At 41.0% G+C, this 17,063-nt stretch overlaps 1 protein-coding gene across 1 annotated transcript in view; it reads right to left on the bottom strand.

The window, feature by feature from the left end:
• The window catches only part of BEST3 (bestrophin 3), a 42,450-nt gene extending 41,487 nt beyond the window's left edge, over positions 1-963 (bottom strand). The window contains exon 1 of the mRNA XM_005856754.2: positions 590-963. The gene's annotated coding sequence lies outside the window, so the exon portion shown is untranslated. The remainder of the gene's footprint in view (positions 1-589) is intronic.
• Between the last annotated feature and the right edge of the window lie 16,100 nt (positions 964-17,063).

The following is a 17,063-nucleotide window of genomic DNA, read 5'->3' as shown; positions in this document are numbered from 1 at the left end:
GAGCCACATAGACTGAAATTATAGATCTTTTAGGCAGAATTGTGCAAGACACAAGAAATAAATTCTATAGCCAATTTCTTGTATAAAGTAGCCTATAGCACACATCTTACTATAAACAAGAAAAAGTTCTGCTTTTATTTAGAGCTGGGAAAATAATCCAATTCTAATTTGCCTGTTTCCCTAAGGAAATAAAACTCTGGGACTCTATTCACGGTATTACTTTTTTGTTTTGGTAATCACAAACTTAAGCCTTCAATATTCCTGATTTCAATTAAAAAAACAACCCGGGGCCTTTTGGCATGACCGAGTGGCATTACGAAAGGATGGGACTCATGCCACAACGCCGGTTTCATATTTCCACCTTTACCTTGTCTGTTTGTCTACTGTGAATACAGCCAAAATTGGGAGAGGACCATAATAAATTCAGCCCATTTCATAATGATTACAGTCCTTTTTGAAAGAACAGTCCTCAGGTAACTCTCTTTCATGGAACAGTTCAGCCTTGTCGTTAAGCTCTGTCAGAAAAACAAAGACCAGATAGAGGAGAGGTCAGAATGAAAACGCAGAGGTGTACTCTCCGGGCACTAACCTATTTATGTGATTTGGAGTCTCCGACAGGAAAGAAAATCTTCAGGCGCCCCCGGACCAGGGCCCTCCCGGTCGGCGAGGCACTCTCGGTTTCACCCTTTGCTCGTGCACAGTCAGGTTTTCTTTCTGTTTTCTGGCCACTGAGAGCACCCAGACAAGCTCAGGGGTTAAATGATTTTCCACTTGTGGAGGCCTGTTTATGCCAATTTGCCCAATGATGACAGTTATAGCCGGGAACAAACAGAAGCAGCAGCTGCTGAGGTGGCTTTTTTCTCATCTATAATTATAACTCCACCTGCCGCCCCAAGTACCCCTTTGAATGAGAAGTCGGAGGTGACGTGAAGGAGGACGGGCCGGTTAGGTCTGTTATTTTCATTTTGACTTTGCCCTGGGATCAAGGAAGAAAGAGCCATTTTCCCCCTAAAGAGCTCCGAGGAGGCTCCACCGGCCAAAAAAGGGAATTAGGACAGGCTGCGTGTGCTCAAAACACAGAGTGAACTCTCCTGAAGCCATAAACCGGGGCAGACAAGAATATAAACAGGATTTACACTCACTGAAGAGGCACGGAGAGTGCTCTTGCTCTTCCATTAAAAGCAACAAGCATGCATGCCTGAGAAAGACTGTCTCTTAGAAGAGCAGAGAGAATCATTGCGTGCGATGGCCCAGGGTCCTGGAAAGAGATTACACACGGATTTGCTACCTTTGTTATCTTTCCATGGCTGGCTAGGAGGATTTTCTAGTTATTAACTATGTTTTTCTCTTAGATTATGCCACATATTTTTCTTCTCAAAAGAGAGAGTTCGAGAGAGCCTTCTTTAAATAATGACATCAATAATTTCAGGACCAATTCTTATAATTTTTCCAAACTTTCTAAAGCATGTGCACCAAGCACCTTAAACTTAAATAAAACAACTACAAAAACATGTATTTTTTGTGGAGAAAGATGTGGGAAAATATGCTTCTAAAATTGGGAAGACACACATTTAAAAGGGTTTCTACAGTATTCTTAAGTTCCAGATGCATTAGACTGGTGTCTTTATCAAATTATGAGCACCTTTGAGCCAAGACGGTTATAGGTGTCTGATTTCTTGCCGCATCCCTGTTCATGGTTCCAGCATGGAGCCCCGTGTGTAATGAATATTCCATAGGAATTTTTTGTCTGCTTATCATCTTAACTTCACTAAGGTACTTCTATTAGTACATTTGGGGAAATTTGTGAACATTTTAAAAGCAAATATACAGTTGTGTACATTTTATATTTGGGTTGCTGTCAAAAGTGGTAGGATAGACCTGGTGTTGCATGTATAAAGGTTTTCAAGACAGATAGAGGCTATGAAATTTTAGTAAGTCTAAAGTCAAGTGCTTATGAAATGGAAACATTGGAAGTATTATTTTTTTTTTTAAATTTTCACTCTTGCATCTTTTACTGGATGTGCGGTAGCCCTGAAACCTGGCCTGATTCCTGGCGGTCCTGACTGTGTAACTGGAGACCTGACTTCCCCCGGGCACTGTGGCTGCTTTCGCCGACACGGCGATCATGTTCATCTCTCCCGTCAGGTGCTTTGACGAGTGACTAATCAAGGTTCAGATAATATTCTAAATTCAAATTAGTCAACAATGATTCGATTGAATGAGCAAACTCCCATGATTGAGCTCTGAGTCTGCTGGCTATTCCTAACTGGTATAGAAAGATGTCATTTAGAAATGAACTCATTAGAGGGGACAAGCCATGATAGCCTTTTCCAGAATATTTAACAAACACCAAATCGCAAAGTTCACTGTTCATATGACTTTTTGAAGAAAACTTTAAAGTTCATTGTTTCAAATAGACATTTTTCTAGATTCTAAAAGTGTCACATGTTTATTAAAAAACAAAGAATAAAACGGCAGATGAAGAAGGGAGTGGTACTCTGTCGTACTATCCTAGAGGGGTGATCATCGATTGGCATAAAGTTCATCTTATAGACTTTTGTAGAACATATTTTAACTCATAATTAACAACAAACATTCTGATAGACACTTAGGCAATTTCAGGGCTCTATGAAGTAACACCACCAGTCATATTTTCTTTCTTTTTTCTTTTTTAAAGAATAGTTTATTGATTTTCAGAGAGAGAGGAAGGGAGAAGAGAGAAATGAGAGCGTAACATCGATCAGGCTTTTTCCTGCACAACCCAGGCAAGTGTCCTGACCAGGAATTGAACCAGCTACCTTTGGGTGCACTGGCCGATGCCCAAACAACTAAACCGCACCGGCCAGGCACATTTTCTTTTGACAGCAAGCATCAAGTTATGTGATCCCGACCACTTTGACTTTCAACAGTCCTGATAAACACATCTGATGCTGATTCCACTAAACCTTCAGTGACTGGACAATTCATTAAAAAGAGAAACTGATCATTTCTAAGTGATGGGAATACTGACATTCAATCCATAGGTGTCAAGATAAATCACCTTTTGTTCCTTAAGGAAACAGAAAACAAGTTTAAGTAGCCACTAACCACCACTTCCTAAAGGAGAACCTGTTATTTTATAAGCCCACATTCATTTTAAACTGATCTACTTATGCCAAGTGGTTCTCAACCTTCTGGCCCTTATAAATACAGTTCCTCATGTTGTGACCCAACCATAAAATTATTTTCGTTGCTACTTCATAACTGTAATGTTGCTACTGTTATGAATCACAATGTAAATATCTGATATGCAGGATGGTCTTAGGCGACCCCTGTGAAAGGGTCGTTTGACTGCCAAAGGGGTCGTGACCCACTGGTTGAGAACCACTGACTTATGCCATTGATGTGAGAAATCTTTTTTCAAATTTCGTTTGAGTACGTGGTTGTATGTACATAGTCATGTGTGTGTGAAACTTTGCATTCAAATATTAATCAAAGACCAGAAATTGTTGTATTTTGGAGGATTTGATTCTGACTTTTGGACACTATTAGATGGGGAATAAGGAATCAGTAAACATTTTGAAGAGGAAAAGGGCTTGAGGAAGATCTGTGTTGCAGAAAGGTGAGTCTGTGAGAAGGGTGACTGATGGGCTTCAATGGGCAGGAACTATAGGAGGGAATCAGTTTGAAGATGATTAGGGTTGTTCTGGTATGAACTAGGGTGGTGGGTGAGTGGAAGCAGAGGAAGGATGGTGAGAGACAGCCCAGAGGAAAACTCCCCCTGGAGGGTGGAAGACAAGAGGGAGGTAGGGGAGGAAGGGGAGGAGGAAAGAGTAGTCGGATATAACCTTTGCTTTGCCCTTTGAGCCCATTTGCTCATGAAAAACGAGAAGAGAATAAGATTTCAAATTTGTTCAGGTTACACAGTTCTTTGCAGGGTGTCATGTAATGTTGATATTCTTTATTTGACCCTGCGAATAGAAACATTTTATCAGCAAAATTAAATCACAAGTAGGAGCTCATGTGCCCCTGAAATGAAGTTATTGAACTAAGTATGATAAGCTGATCCTCAGTTTTTCTGAGACTTACTAATTTTGCTATGTGCTGGATCCCTCTAGAAAAAAGACAGTAGTCAGTATCAATGTATCAAGAAAAATTCATAGAGTAAACTTCGAGAACATTCACTCATTAAGGTGGTTTGCTGTTTTTTTTTTTTTCCCCACAGCAAAATACCTTGGTTCAGTTGGCTTGCGAACCCCTCACAGTGATATTTTCTTCCCTACGGGTAAGTTTTTATTGGCTCAGTGGGACGGTAAGTTTCTTAGGAATGCATGCCTTACTCTTTCTTGTATTTTCCTATTTACTGGTTGCCTTGATGGATCAGCAGCTGCATAACCAGCAGCTGATTGGGATAAGTCATGTGTCCATCCAGATGTGTGGGGGTTCCTGATAATGTTGCAGAGAGAGCTCTGCCAAAAATCAAACAAAACAATGGGAAACCCCCTCAATTAATCTTTCCTCTTTGATTTCAGGGAAGAAAGACCAAACTCCTAGGAAAGACTATTGAGTTTCATTATAGCTGAAGCTCTAAACTCATAAGAAACTGGATATTTGAGGAGTCATCATTACTTTCCTTACATAGAGTAATTGTCAACTCAGCAAAACAGAAATGCATTAGTTCACATTCTGAAGGTTATCTTTTTCTAGTGGAAGGTACAGAAACTTTGTGCTATTTTAGCATAAATGCTTAAAGTCTAGAGAATTATTACTATGATGCTTAAAGGTACCCTGCACTTTACAATCAATAATCTTTCTTAAATAGACAGTACTGCTTAGCTCAGATACATTACAGATTGCTAAAAAAGGCAACATGGAACCAACTAAAAAATCAGGTTAGCCCAGCCGGTGTGGTTCAGTGGTTGAGTGTCGACCTATGAACCAGGAGGTCGAGGTTCAATTCCTGGTTGGGGCACATGCCCGGGTTGTGGGCTCGATCCTCAGTGTGGGGCATGCAGGAGGCAGCTGATCAATGATTCTCTCTCATCATTAATGTTTCTATTTCTCTCTCCTTCTCCTTTCCTCTCTGAAATCAATAAAAATAAATCTTTAAAAAATCAGTTTAATTTCCCACATGAAAAAGGCATGCAAATCTAAGTATATTGTTTATTCCAAACAGCTGTGAAATTCTGCTCCTTCACCCATTCTGGAAATTACATTACTGTACTGCATGGGTAAAGGGAAGATACAAGTATAGAGGAACAATTCTATGCATAAATACTTCAACAGTTCTCAAACACCTCTTCTTATGTGATAAAATGCATGTGGAAATGAAAAAACAGTTGTTGGTTCTGCTTCTCAAATATGGTGCATTGAGCATTCAGAATCTTTTTAGTTTCTTAACACATAATAATTCTTTAGTAGTGATTACTGCTGGGGAGAATAGTGGGTTTAGAGTAAGAGAGTGAAAGAAAATCTTCAGTTTTATTCCATATAATTTTGTATTTTTTAAAATAACATCTATATTTTCATATTAATCATGTGCAATAAAATCTTATTTGATGCCACTTCCAAATTTAGACCTCCAGCCCAGATAGTTTACCCATATCCAGACTCAATACTTGATATTTCCATAAACATCTCAAACCCAACTTGCCTAAAACTGAACTCCTGATCTTTTCCCTGAGACGTGCTCAAACTGCAATCTTTCATCCCAGTTGAAGATTCCTTCCTCCAAAAAGGCCAACAGCTTTGGAGTCAGCCTCAGCTCCTCTCTTTCTCTCACACTATAGTCCACACTTTCAGCAAATCCTATTGGCTCCACTTCAAAATATGCTCAAGAAGCTATCCCCTCACTCTCTCATCTCACATCCCCATCCCCACTGCTCCCACCTCATCAGAACCACCTAAACTCATAAGAAACTGGATATGTACTACCTCGTTCTCCCAGCAGCCCTCCCTGCTTCTCCACCTGCTCTCTCCAGTCTGTTCTGACAAAAAGGCAAAATGATCTTATTAAAGGTAAGTCAGGTGAGTCAAGTCACTCCTCTGCTCAAAACCCCTCCATGGCTCTTGATCTCTCTGAGTAAAAGGCATGTCCTTCCACAGTCTGCAAGGACTTTCATGACTTGTTTTCATTCCATCTCTGGTCTCATTTCCTTTCACTCTCACCTAATCTGTGGACTCCTCTGCAGTCATACTCGTCTCCTTTCCTTCCTTCAGCATATCAGGGGTGGGCCCATCTTAAAGCCTTCAAATGGCCAGTCTTCCTGCCGGGAACACTCTTCCTCCAGGTATTCAAGGGGCTGTCTCCCTCATCTCTTTCAAATCCTGCTCAAACATCTTCTCCATGAACCAATCGCCCTACTTAAAATTGCTGCTGACTGCGTTTATGAGGAGCGCTCTCGCCCCATAGCATCCTGATCCCTCGTACTGCTCTACTTTTGTTTTTTATCCACACTGCTTATCTCCTTTGAATACAGGGTGGGACAAAAATAGGTTCATGGTTGTTTGTATGAAAAATAACACTATATCTATATCTATATCTATATCTATATCTATATCTATATCTATATCTATATCTATATCTATATATATATATCTAAGTGACCAGCCAACCTGGCCAGTAGCTATGATGTGCAGTGATCACCAGGGGGCAGATGCTCAACACAGGAGCTACTGAGCTGTGGTCACTTGGCAGTGGTGGTTCTCGGGTAACACACCCGGAACCAGAGAATAGGGAGCCCAATTCTGGGATGCGTCACCCGAGAACCTCCCACTCGCAATCTGGGACCCCTTGGGGAATATCAGAAAGCTGATTTTGGCTCGATCCCCGCAGGCCAGGCTGAGGGACCCCACTGGTACACGAATCCATGCACCAGGCTTCTAGTAATAAATAAATAAATAATAATAAAGAATAAACTGGGTTTCGTGTACTCACAACTGCAAACCTACTTTTGCCCCATGTTGTATATCCCATAGTTCACACAATTTTTGTGTTGACTGTCTATTTATCCCTATTAGAAGTTTCATGAGGGCAGGGGGCTAGCTGTGTTGTTCACTGATGAAAACAAAGGACCTCCAGTTCAATAAATACATATTGGATGGATTCACTTGAAAAGAGGCCAGAGAGACTTCCACTGTTTCTCATGACTGTAAGTTTCATGAGGACAGGTCCCATGACTTTTCTGTTCATTGCTTTATATCCATTGACCAGAAAAGCATCTGGCATTTAGTAGGCACCCTCTGAATATTTGTGGCATGAATAAGTGAACATATATTTTGAATCAGAGGTTTAGCTAATCTTTTTTCATATAAATGGTTTTTATGGAGTTAAAAAGAAGGACTTCATGTTTTTCCTGAAAAGCTAAAGACAAATATCATTTAGGTTATGGAGCCCTGAGTCCCAACTTTGCCGCTGTCTGTACTGGGGAATGCGACATCTGCATTCTGTGTGGTCACGTCGCTTCTGAGTTCCTGTACCCTTCGCTAACTCAGGACATTGAGTAGGGGTGTGAATGGTCTCTTCCAGGCCAACCATCTGTAACACTACCTCTCACTGTTTTTCCTTTTTTTTTTTTTTTTACTAACCTCAAGGAGATCCAGAGTAGGAGACCACTGCACATTAAATAGCAACAAAATACTTGAAAATGGATAGAGATAGATATAAATTGATGTCTACTTCCTGTTGACTACTCCAGAGCATCATGTTGCTCTAGGCATGGGATTAACTAAGCGCTCACTTGGCTAGTGACAAGTTCATTGCACACCCTTTAAGATAACAGTGTAATGAAAGGATGACTACAGTAAATGTTCTTTGATGATGGTCTAGGTCCGTGGTCGGCAAACCGCGGCTCACGAGCCACATACGGCTCTTTGGCCCCTTGAGTGTGGCTCTTCCACAAAATACCACGTGCGGGCGTGCACGTACAGTGCAATTGAAACTTTGTGGCCCATGCACAGAAGTCGGTATTTTGTGGAAGAGCCGGTATTTTGTGCAAGAGCCACACTCAAGGGGCCAAAGAGCCGCATGTGGCTCACGAGCCACGGTTTGCCGAGCCGCAGTTTGCCAACCACGATAGGTAGTGATGATATCATTCTTGTGTCTCAGAAGGGGCCTTGGGGTTCTTGACCTTCTGAGATAGGGGATATGATTCTTGATGAAGATTAAATTAGGAAAATCCTTTAGAAGAATTTAATGACTAAATTCCAATAGCAGACTTTATGAGAGATGTGGATATTCAGGTCCACTGTTAAAGTGGTATCTCAGAGTCCATTCTGATATACTTTAATATTTCTGTAAGATAAAAATTAAAGTCAATTGAGAATTAAGGATATCTCTTCTCTTCACTCCTTACCACCCGCTGCTTACTCTGATAGTTTTGGGATGAATCATTTTCTCTCTCATCCTGTTTTTCACCCAGATTCTTAATTGGATTAAATTAAAAACACAACATTGAGTTGTTAAAAGCACACTCATAGGACTCAACTTCTAAGAGACCTCATGGCACCCTATAAAAACAAATCCTACCTTTAGCAACATGAAGTATATTTGTGTTAACAAGGCCATCATCCCTTAGTATAGCATTATCTTTTTAATAACAAGATAAGAGGAAAAGTTGTTTCATACAAGTTTTCTTTCCTTCACTCTGCAAAACTAGGTGATTGTTTGTCTTGGGCTTCCCTTCTGCAAACCCTTTTAGAAAAAGTTTAATTTTTTGTATTTATCCCTGCTAACGTTATCAATACCTAACATAATTAATAGCTAGTGTATGCACTTACCTTATGACTTAGCAACCCCATTTCCAAGAATCCACTTTGAAGGATAGCTCCATAGTACAAAATACATATGTACCAAGTTATTAAAATGCAGCATTATTTGCCATTGCAAAATGTTGGAAAAAACCTCAATGCCCATTCACAGGCAATTGGTTGAATAAATTATGGTCACCCACAAAATGGCGTACTATGTAGGTGCAAAAAAGAGTAAGACCAATCTCTGTAAATTGATATGGAGTGATTTCCAGGATGTATTGAGTGGGGGAAAAATGCAAAAGAGTGTCTATAGCAAATAGGCACACAAAAAGATGCTCAGCATCATTAATCATTGGGAAGATGCGAGTCAGAACCACAAGGAGATACCACTCCAGACCCACTATGATGGCTACAATTAAAACAAGCAAACATGGGAAATAACAAAAACATGGGAGGATGTGGAGAACTTGGAACCCCCTGGTCCATTGCTGGTGGGAACGCCAAATGGTGCAGCTGTTGTGGAAGACAGTTAGGTTGTTCCTCACAAAGTGAAAATTACCATATGACTCAGCAATTCTACTCCTACGTATAGATCACAAAGTATTGAAAATATACCAGATTCAAATAAAAAACTTTTACGGTGTTCACAGCAGCACCGGTCACAATAGCCAAAAGTTGGAAAGAACCCAAATGCGTATCAACTGATGAATGAACAACATGTGGTACATCCATACAATAGAACGATTATTCAGCCATTAAAAGGAATAAAGTACCCATGCATGCTACAATCTGGCTGGGCCTCAAAAACATTATGCTAAGTGAAAGAAGCCAGATACCAGAGGTCACACACATTGCATTATTCCATGTATATTAAATATCCAGAATAGGTAAATCCACAGAGAAAGGAAACAGATTAGTCATTGACAAGGGCTATGGGTGAGGGGAAATGAGGAGTAACTTCTCAGTGGGGGTGGGGATTCCTTTTGGGGTGATGAAAATATTGTGGAGCTAAATAGAGGTGGTGATTGTATTAACACATGAATGTACTAAATACCAATGAATTGTACACTTTAAAATGATTGATTTTATATTATATGATTTATACTTCAATGATAAAAAAGAGTGTCTATATGTGCCCCCTTTTATGAAAAAAGGGGGAGATAACAACATATACATGTATCTGTTCATTTGTATAAAAGACATACAAGAAATATTAAACCTAATGAGACTGGTTACTCAGGGTTGGGTGGGAATGGGATAGAAAAAATAAGAAAGTGGGAATGGAGCTATAGGGGTTGGGGGGGGTCACATTTACCTGATATTTCTTTTTATATTTTTATTTGGCTCTGACTCTTAGAACCATGGTAATATTTCACATGAGCTCCCCCCTCCCCCCCCCACACACTAGTTAAAATCAACCAGTATTTCGGGGGATCCAAAATTAGAATATAAAGAGTAAGAAATGGATATAACTGTATTACTAGTAAATATTGTAATCATACTAAAAGAGTTGGGGAAGGACCAACTAACTCTGAAAAACAGTATTTTGATTATACAGTGTAAGGCTAAAGACAGAACTACTGGTATATCTATGCACATATTATACTCTAGCTAGTAATTTTTTTCCTCAGCAATATGGAGTTAGCAATTCTGAAACTACTTAATATGTATACTAGGAATAAGCAAATAGGTAACGAGCTCCTTGGAGAAATGATTGATGCCAGGAAAAATATAAGATAAGCCTGAAACAGGTTATGGTGCTTGAAAGTAAGGAAGTACTGAAAAATGATGGGGTATGTAAAAATGATACAGGAACCAACTTGAAGTAGCTCTTAATGAGAGCTGGGACAAGTTGAGTTAAAAAATAAAAAAATGATAGTAATGGATATAACCCAGAAAATAAAATAAGTATACCTGAGTTTATACTGATACAAATAAATAATTGACTAAATAAATAAATGGAGAGAAGAAATAGTTCTTTATGACAGAAGAAATGATCGAAGTAGAAAATCACCGTAAGGCAAAGACAAGGATCAGTAATGGGCACTAAAAGAAGTGAGGGTAAAAATGTTGAGAAATTGGATATTTACATAGTCAAAAAGTATCTCCTCCCGAGACAGTTCCAATTACAAAGAGAAAGGTAGTAACTTTATAGAGCTGAAACCTGGCCAACACTGTATAACCAAACGATCAAAGTCAACTTCACCAGTAAAAAGTCATATTGATGTCAGGACTCTTAAAACGATACACCGAGAAGGGCACAACATCACTTCTATGATATTCTTGCCCCAAATTCATAGCCACAATCTAATAATGAGAAAACAGACAAACATAAATTGAGGGACACTTTAAAAAACAGTACTATTCAAAAGTGTCAAGGTCATAAAAGACAAAGATTGAGGAACTGTCACACATTGGATGAGACTAAGGAAACACAACAATTGGATCTTGGACCAGAAAAAGGACATTAATGGGACAACTGGTAAAATTTGAATAAGGTCTGAACAATGTTAACAGTATTGTGTCAATGCTAACTTCCTGGTTTTGACCGAGTACTGTGGTCAGGTAAGATGTTGACATTATGGGAAGTTAGGTGAAGAGTATATGGGAACTCTGCACTATTATTGCAACTTTCCTCTAAGTCTAAAATTTTTCAAAATAGTAAGTTAAAAACAAAAATGTCTTTCTCACTTAAAAACATTTTTTTGCTTTCACATTTAGCTGGACTAAGATTTTGAAAATATGTGTAGTGACATCATTAATTTGCCTTTTCAAAAAAAAATTTAAGGGATTAAGAAAGGAAATTGAGAATATTAAATTAAGTTGCCTCTGGTCCCTCTCCCTTCCTAGAGAAAAGATTTAATCTAAAGAGAAAAATGGTGGGGGCAGGATGTAGTAAGGGGATCCAGTAGGATGGAATGATCTGGGGAAATGTTACCATCCCCATGCCTGAAAAAGAGAGGGGAGGGAGAAGGGAGCAGAACCTGGAGAGAGTAGCTGAAAGAAAAGAATGCTGGATAGGATTTGTGGCCATCAAGGGCAGACACAAGCATCTTACAGTCACAAGCAAAGGAGCTAGGTGAACAAATGGTCCAATCTTACTCCCCACCTGCCTTCCAAGTTCCTCCCAGGGCCTCCCATTGGCTGCACCCAATCTGAAGCTAGAGGTTAAGGGAGCCCAGTGATGTAGTTTATATATCCACCTCTAGGGACCCAGAATGGAATGAAGTTTGGAGAGTGCATTGGGTGGTAAAAAGGAAAGATATCCGGCATTGGGATCAACTAGTCTGTTTCTCTTTTGCAGATTAAAAAAAGAAAGTCTCAAAGAAGGAACAGATTTATCCAAGGTCACAATACAAGGCAGTGTGGTGGAGCTGAAAACCCATTCATTGGTCTGCAAGTTAAAGACCTAGGTTCTGGTCTTGGCTTGGCCGCTGTGTTGGGCTTCAGTTTTCCATATCTATGAATAAATAAGGTGGACTACAGCAATGGTCTTCAAACTCGGGTACACATGCCCCTGTGTATACATCAGAATTTCCAGGAGGTAATGGGATGGATAGTTGTTGTTGTTGTTTTTTTAATTTTTATTTTAGAGAAAGAGGAAGGGAGAGGGATAGAGATGGAAACATCAATGAAAGAGAAACATTGATCGGCTGCCTCCTACATGCCTCCTACTAGGGATCAAGCCTGAAACCCAGGCATGTGCCTTGCTGGGAATGGAACCAGTGACCTTTTGGTTAATGGGTTGATGCCCAACCACTGAGCCATACTAGCAGGGTGGGATGGATAGTTTTCGCTGAATAATTTTTCCAGATCCACAATTTCCTCATACACACACACACACACACACACACACACACACACACACATATATATATATATTCTCTCCTTAAATTAATCTGCTTTCCCTTTCATAATTGTACTCCCACTTGACATAAGAAAAGCATTTCTCGCCCTAACCGGTTTAGCTCAGTGTATAGAGCGGCGGCCTGCGGACTGAAGGGTCCCAGGTTCAATTCCAGTCAAGGGCATGTACCTTGGTTGCAGGCACATCCCCACTAGGGGGCGTGCAGGAGGCAGCTGATCAATGTTTCTCTCTCATTGATATTTCTAACTCTCTATCCCTCTCCCTTCCTCTCTGTATAAAATCAATAAAATATATATTTTTAAAAGTTTTTTAAAAAAGAAAAGCATTTCTCTCACCCCTCTTAAATACATAGTGCATTACTCCAGGATGCAAACACTTGGGTGCACCAAGCGCAGGGACATTTTGAAAATGCATAGCTTTGGGGGCAATTTCCATGAAGAACTATTGAAAGGGGCAGCACCTACTCATGGTGAATGTGCATCTGCACATACCCTTTCTGAGAAGGGTTTGACTCACACCAATGAACCTTTCAGACCTAAGGTTGAAAGTGGGTCTCTGTCCACTTAGGAGGGAAGTAGGTTCTAAACTGATTCAGAGGATGAGCAGCTGGAGCTCTTCCAGGAACTGGTTAGGCCACATTCCAGGCTGACTGGAGCAACCACTCCGGATGATGTGTAATTATCTCTACCTCTGACACATGTGTGATGATATGTAATTATTTCTACCTCTGACACACGGGCTTGAATTCTTGTATGGAGCGCTTGTGTCTTCACAGAAAAACCAGCTCATTCCCTAGGCCAGTTGTTGCCTCCTCTGATATAGGATTTGTCATGCTGGGTCAGCCTTATGATAACCTTATGGTTGATAAGGTTATCATCATAATAAGCTATTTATTAATAAAGGGAAGAGAGCTAAAGGGAGGCCAGACATTATAATCATGGTCATCTGGGCAGCTTCACCAGGAAGCTACAGCTTCATGCTCCCCAGGGAACCACAGGTCCATTCCCTGCAGATCACTGGGGGAAGAGCTAGAACAAAGGCGAAGTTATGGTGATGTAGGGAAGGTGCTTCTTTGTCAGTCTAGCCTGCTAAACAAAGGATTGGCTAGGCCCGAAGTTTGCCGACCCATTGGGCTAGGGAATGGAGCCCTGCAGAAGCACGCAAAATCTTGGAAAGTTAAGATCCCCAGACAAAGAGTTTCTTCTCTCTGGCTGTCTCACTCCCTCTTGCGATGTGACCCGCATGCACCTGCCCAGGCGTTCGTGTATTCTCTCTCCGTGGCCATGTGGCCTTAGGCCCATGGCCGTGCGGACTCCACATGCAGGATGTTGGACTAGAATGGACTTTAATATGGAGCAGGAAACATGGGCAATGGCCTTAATTCTGGCCCTGCTGAAGGCAAGATTGGACTTCTTCCACGGGAGATGGACAGAGAAGGGACCTTGGAGGGAAACCCCCTTAGTTTTACATCATTAATAAAGCTTTCCATGAAATCCCCGCCTCCTTTGGGGGCCTCGGGAAATTCTTTTCCTCTCGGCACCCCAAGAACTCCACTTCTGCCAATCACTACCTCATTCTGTTTTCTACTTGTAGAGCAGCAGGGAGGGATCTCTTTGAAGCCAGCTTTAAGGTTAATAATTTCCAAGTTTCTCTTAGTTGCCAACTGTGTTTCTGCCTTCCTTACATTTCTCTAACTAACCCTCCCAATTCTTAAAAAAATAGTATTATAGCTTTGTTAAAATGACAGCAGGTTCACTGTAAAAATTCAAACAATTCAGAATGTGTAAAAATGAAAAACAAAAACATTCCAAATTCCACCCATCAACAACTGTTACCATCTGGTGACAGATACACTCTATGCTGAGATACACATGTATCATTTCCCATAAGTGAGCCCATATTATACATGCTGTGTGGTAATCTGCTCTTCCCCTGAACAATATGCTGTGAAATGTATGCTGCACATCACCTTTTATGTATGTGCTCGACACACCCTGAATTGAAGTCCATTTAGATGGTTTCCAGTTTATTATTTTCAAACAATGCTGTGATGAACACCCTTGTGTTCATTCTTTTCATGTTTCTGCCAGTGTTTCTGTGCATTAATGGATTGTATTATTTTTGGATCACAGACATCTTTGAGAATCTAACGAGAGCTGTGGATCACCTCCTTGCAAAATGCACATATGTATTCTTACACCTCATTTTGACTTTGATTTTTTTTTTACTGTAGTTCACAAATATGCACCCTAAAGTCCATCCTTGGACTTGCTAAGTATCTATGTATCCTGGATGAAGACTACTGACTTTAGGGTTAATTCCAAGATATGCATTTTTCATAGCTTTTACATTTATTTATATTAATTTATCACTTGTGTGATAGAGTCACATGCCTGTCTCTTTTAATTGGGTCAACCCTTCAGTCTGTGTCCAGCTCTGGAGGTTTGGTGACCTGAGAAGTAATTGGGCTGCATACATTTCCACTGACTGCCAACTGGGGCTGAAAAGATTGGAGCACAAAAACCTGCATTTGGCCCTGGCCGGTGTGGCTCAGTGGGTTGGGTGTGATCCTGTGCATTGGGAGGTTGCCAGTTTGATTCCCAGTCAGGGCATATGCCTGGGTTCCGGGTTTGGTCCTTGGTGGGGGTGTGCAGGAGGAAGCCAATCAATGTTGCCCTCTCACATCAGTGTCTTTCTCTTACTTTATATACTTAATAAAGTTTCGTAAACAAAAAATTTCATAGGTTATAAAAATGTAAATAGGCATTTTGTTCCTTCATTCAACAAATAGATACTGATTAAGGACCATGTGCCAGGCTTGGTGGTAGGAGCTAGGGATACAAGATGGATAAGACCCCCACCCTTCCTTCGAAGAATTCACTGTCTGGAAGGGGACATAGACATATAAACAAATCCTTGTTGCCTTAGCTGGTTTGGCTCAGTGGATAGAGCGTCAGCCTGTGGACTGAAGGGTTCTGGGTTTGATTCCTATCAAGGGCACGTGCTCGGGATGCGGGCTCGGTCCCCACCAGGCAGCCAATCAATGATTCTCTCTCCTCGTTGATGTTTCTATCTCTCTTTCCCTCTCCCTTCCTCTCTGAAATCAATAAAAATATATTTAAACACACACACACACACACATACACACACACACACACACAAACCCCACAACAAATCCTGGTTAGGCAGGGAGAGGTTACATTCTACTACATATTTCACACTTTTGTGAAATAGCAGGGCACCTGGGCACCTCAGGGGTGAGTGTCACTGAAGGGTCTCACCGGGGAGCGAGTCTGCCTCTCCGAGGTGCATTAGAACTCTTCCCCCTTCACATGCTCTGTGCTTCCTGCATACCCATCAAATCTTCTTCCCTTCTCACTAGACAATATTTATTCCACTTGTCAGGGAGACTCAATACGAACTTGAAATCCAACACTCTCTAAGGCGGCTGACGCGAATTTAGGAAGGGAAACAGTTGTCTAGATATTCTCGGGTCACTTGCAGCCCTGCAGCTAGGCTGTTTGATGACAACATTCTCCTCTGCAGAAGGCAGCTGCAGATGTTGTAGCTATTAAGTCACTCCTGTAGCTAAGAAGCAGGAGAGCCCTATCCGGTTTGGCTCAGTGGATAGAATGCTGGCCTGCGGACTGAAGGGTCCCAGGTTTGATTCTGGTCAAGGGCATGTGCCTCAGTTGCAGATTTGATCCCTGGCCCTGGTCAGGGCTCGTGCAGGAGGCAACCAATCGATGTGTTTCTCTTACATCGATGTTTCTCTCTGTCTTTCACTCTCTCTACCACTCTCTCTAGAAATCAATGGAAAAATATCCTCAGGTGAGGATTAATAAAAAAAGAAGAAGAAGCAGGAGAAACCATAGGTCAAGTTCACATACAGTGGGGCCTTGACTTAGGAGTGTCCCGACTAACGAGTTTTTTGAGATACCAGCTGTCTCTCGGCCGATTTTTTGCATTGAGTTGACAGAGTAATTTGAGTTAATGAGCTCCTTAACGAGCTCGGTCTGGGAACGAATTAAACTCGTAAGTCAAGGCCCCACTGTATATGGATAAGTGGATTGCTTGCTTTCCAATGTAGTGTGTAATTACTGTAAACACAAAGCAATCAGCTAAGAAGCTCATTTTTATATTTTTTGCCACATTCTGTTCCTCTTGTCTCAGGCTTAATAGTTCAGTGTCCTTAGAAATAAGCCATTTCAGGGAGAAACCAAGATGGCGGCATAGGTAAACACCGGAAATTGCTGCCTCCCACAACCACTTCAAAAATACAACTAAAAGACAAAACGGACAACATCCAGAACCACAGGAAGGCTGGCTGACTGGAAATTCTACAACTAGAAGGAAAGAGAAAAGCACACTGAGACTCAGAGGAGGTGCGGAAGTGCAGAGGTACGGAGGTGCACGCGGCAAGGGCTGGCAACTGAGGACTTGGCTGTCTTTCTGAATCGGGAGG

The sequence above is a fragment of the Myotis brandtii genome, unplaced genomic scaffold, assembly GCF_000412655.1.
Source record: "Myotis brandtii unplaced genomic scaffold, ASM41265v1 scaffold1044, whole genome shotgun sequence".
NCBI classification, from domain to species: domain Eukaryota; kingdom Metazoa; phylum Chordata; class Mammalia; order Chiroptera; family Vespertilionidae; genus Myotis; species Myotis brandtii.
Note: the sequence above shows the minus strand (reverse complement) of the source record. Positions and strands in the feature narration are given on the sequence as shown.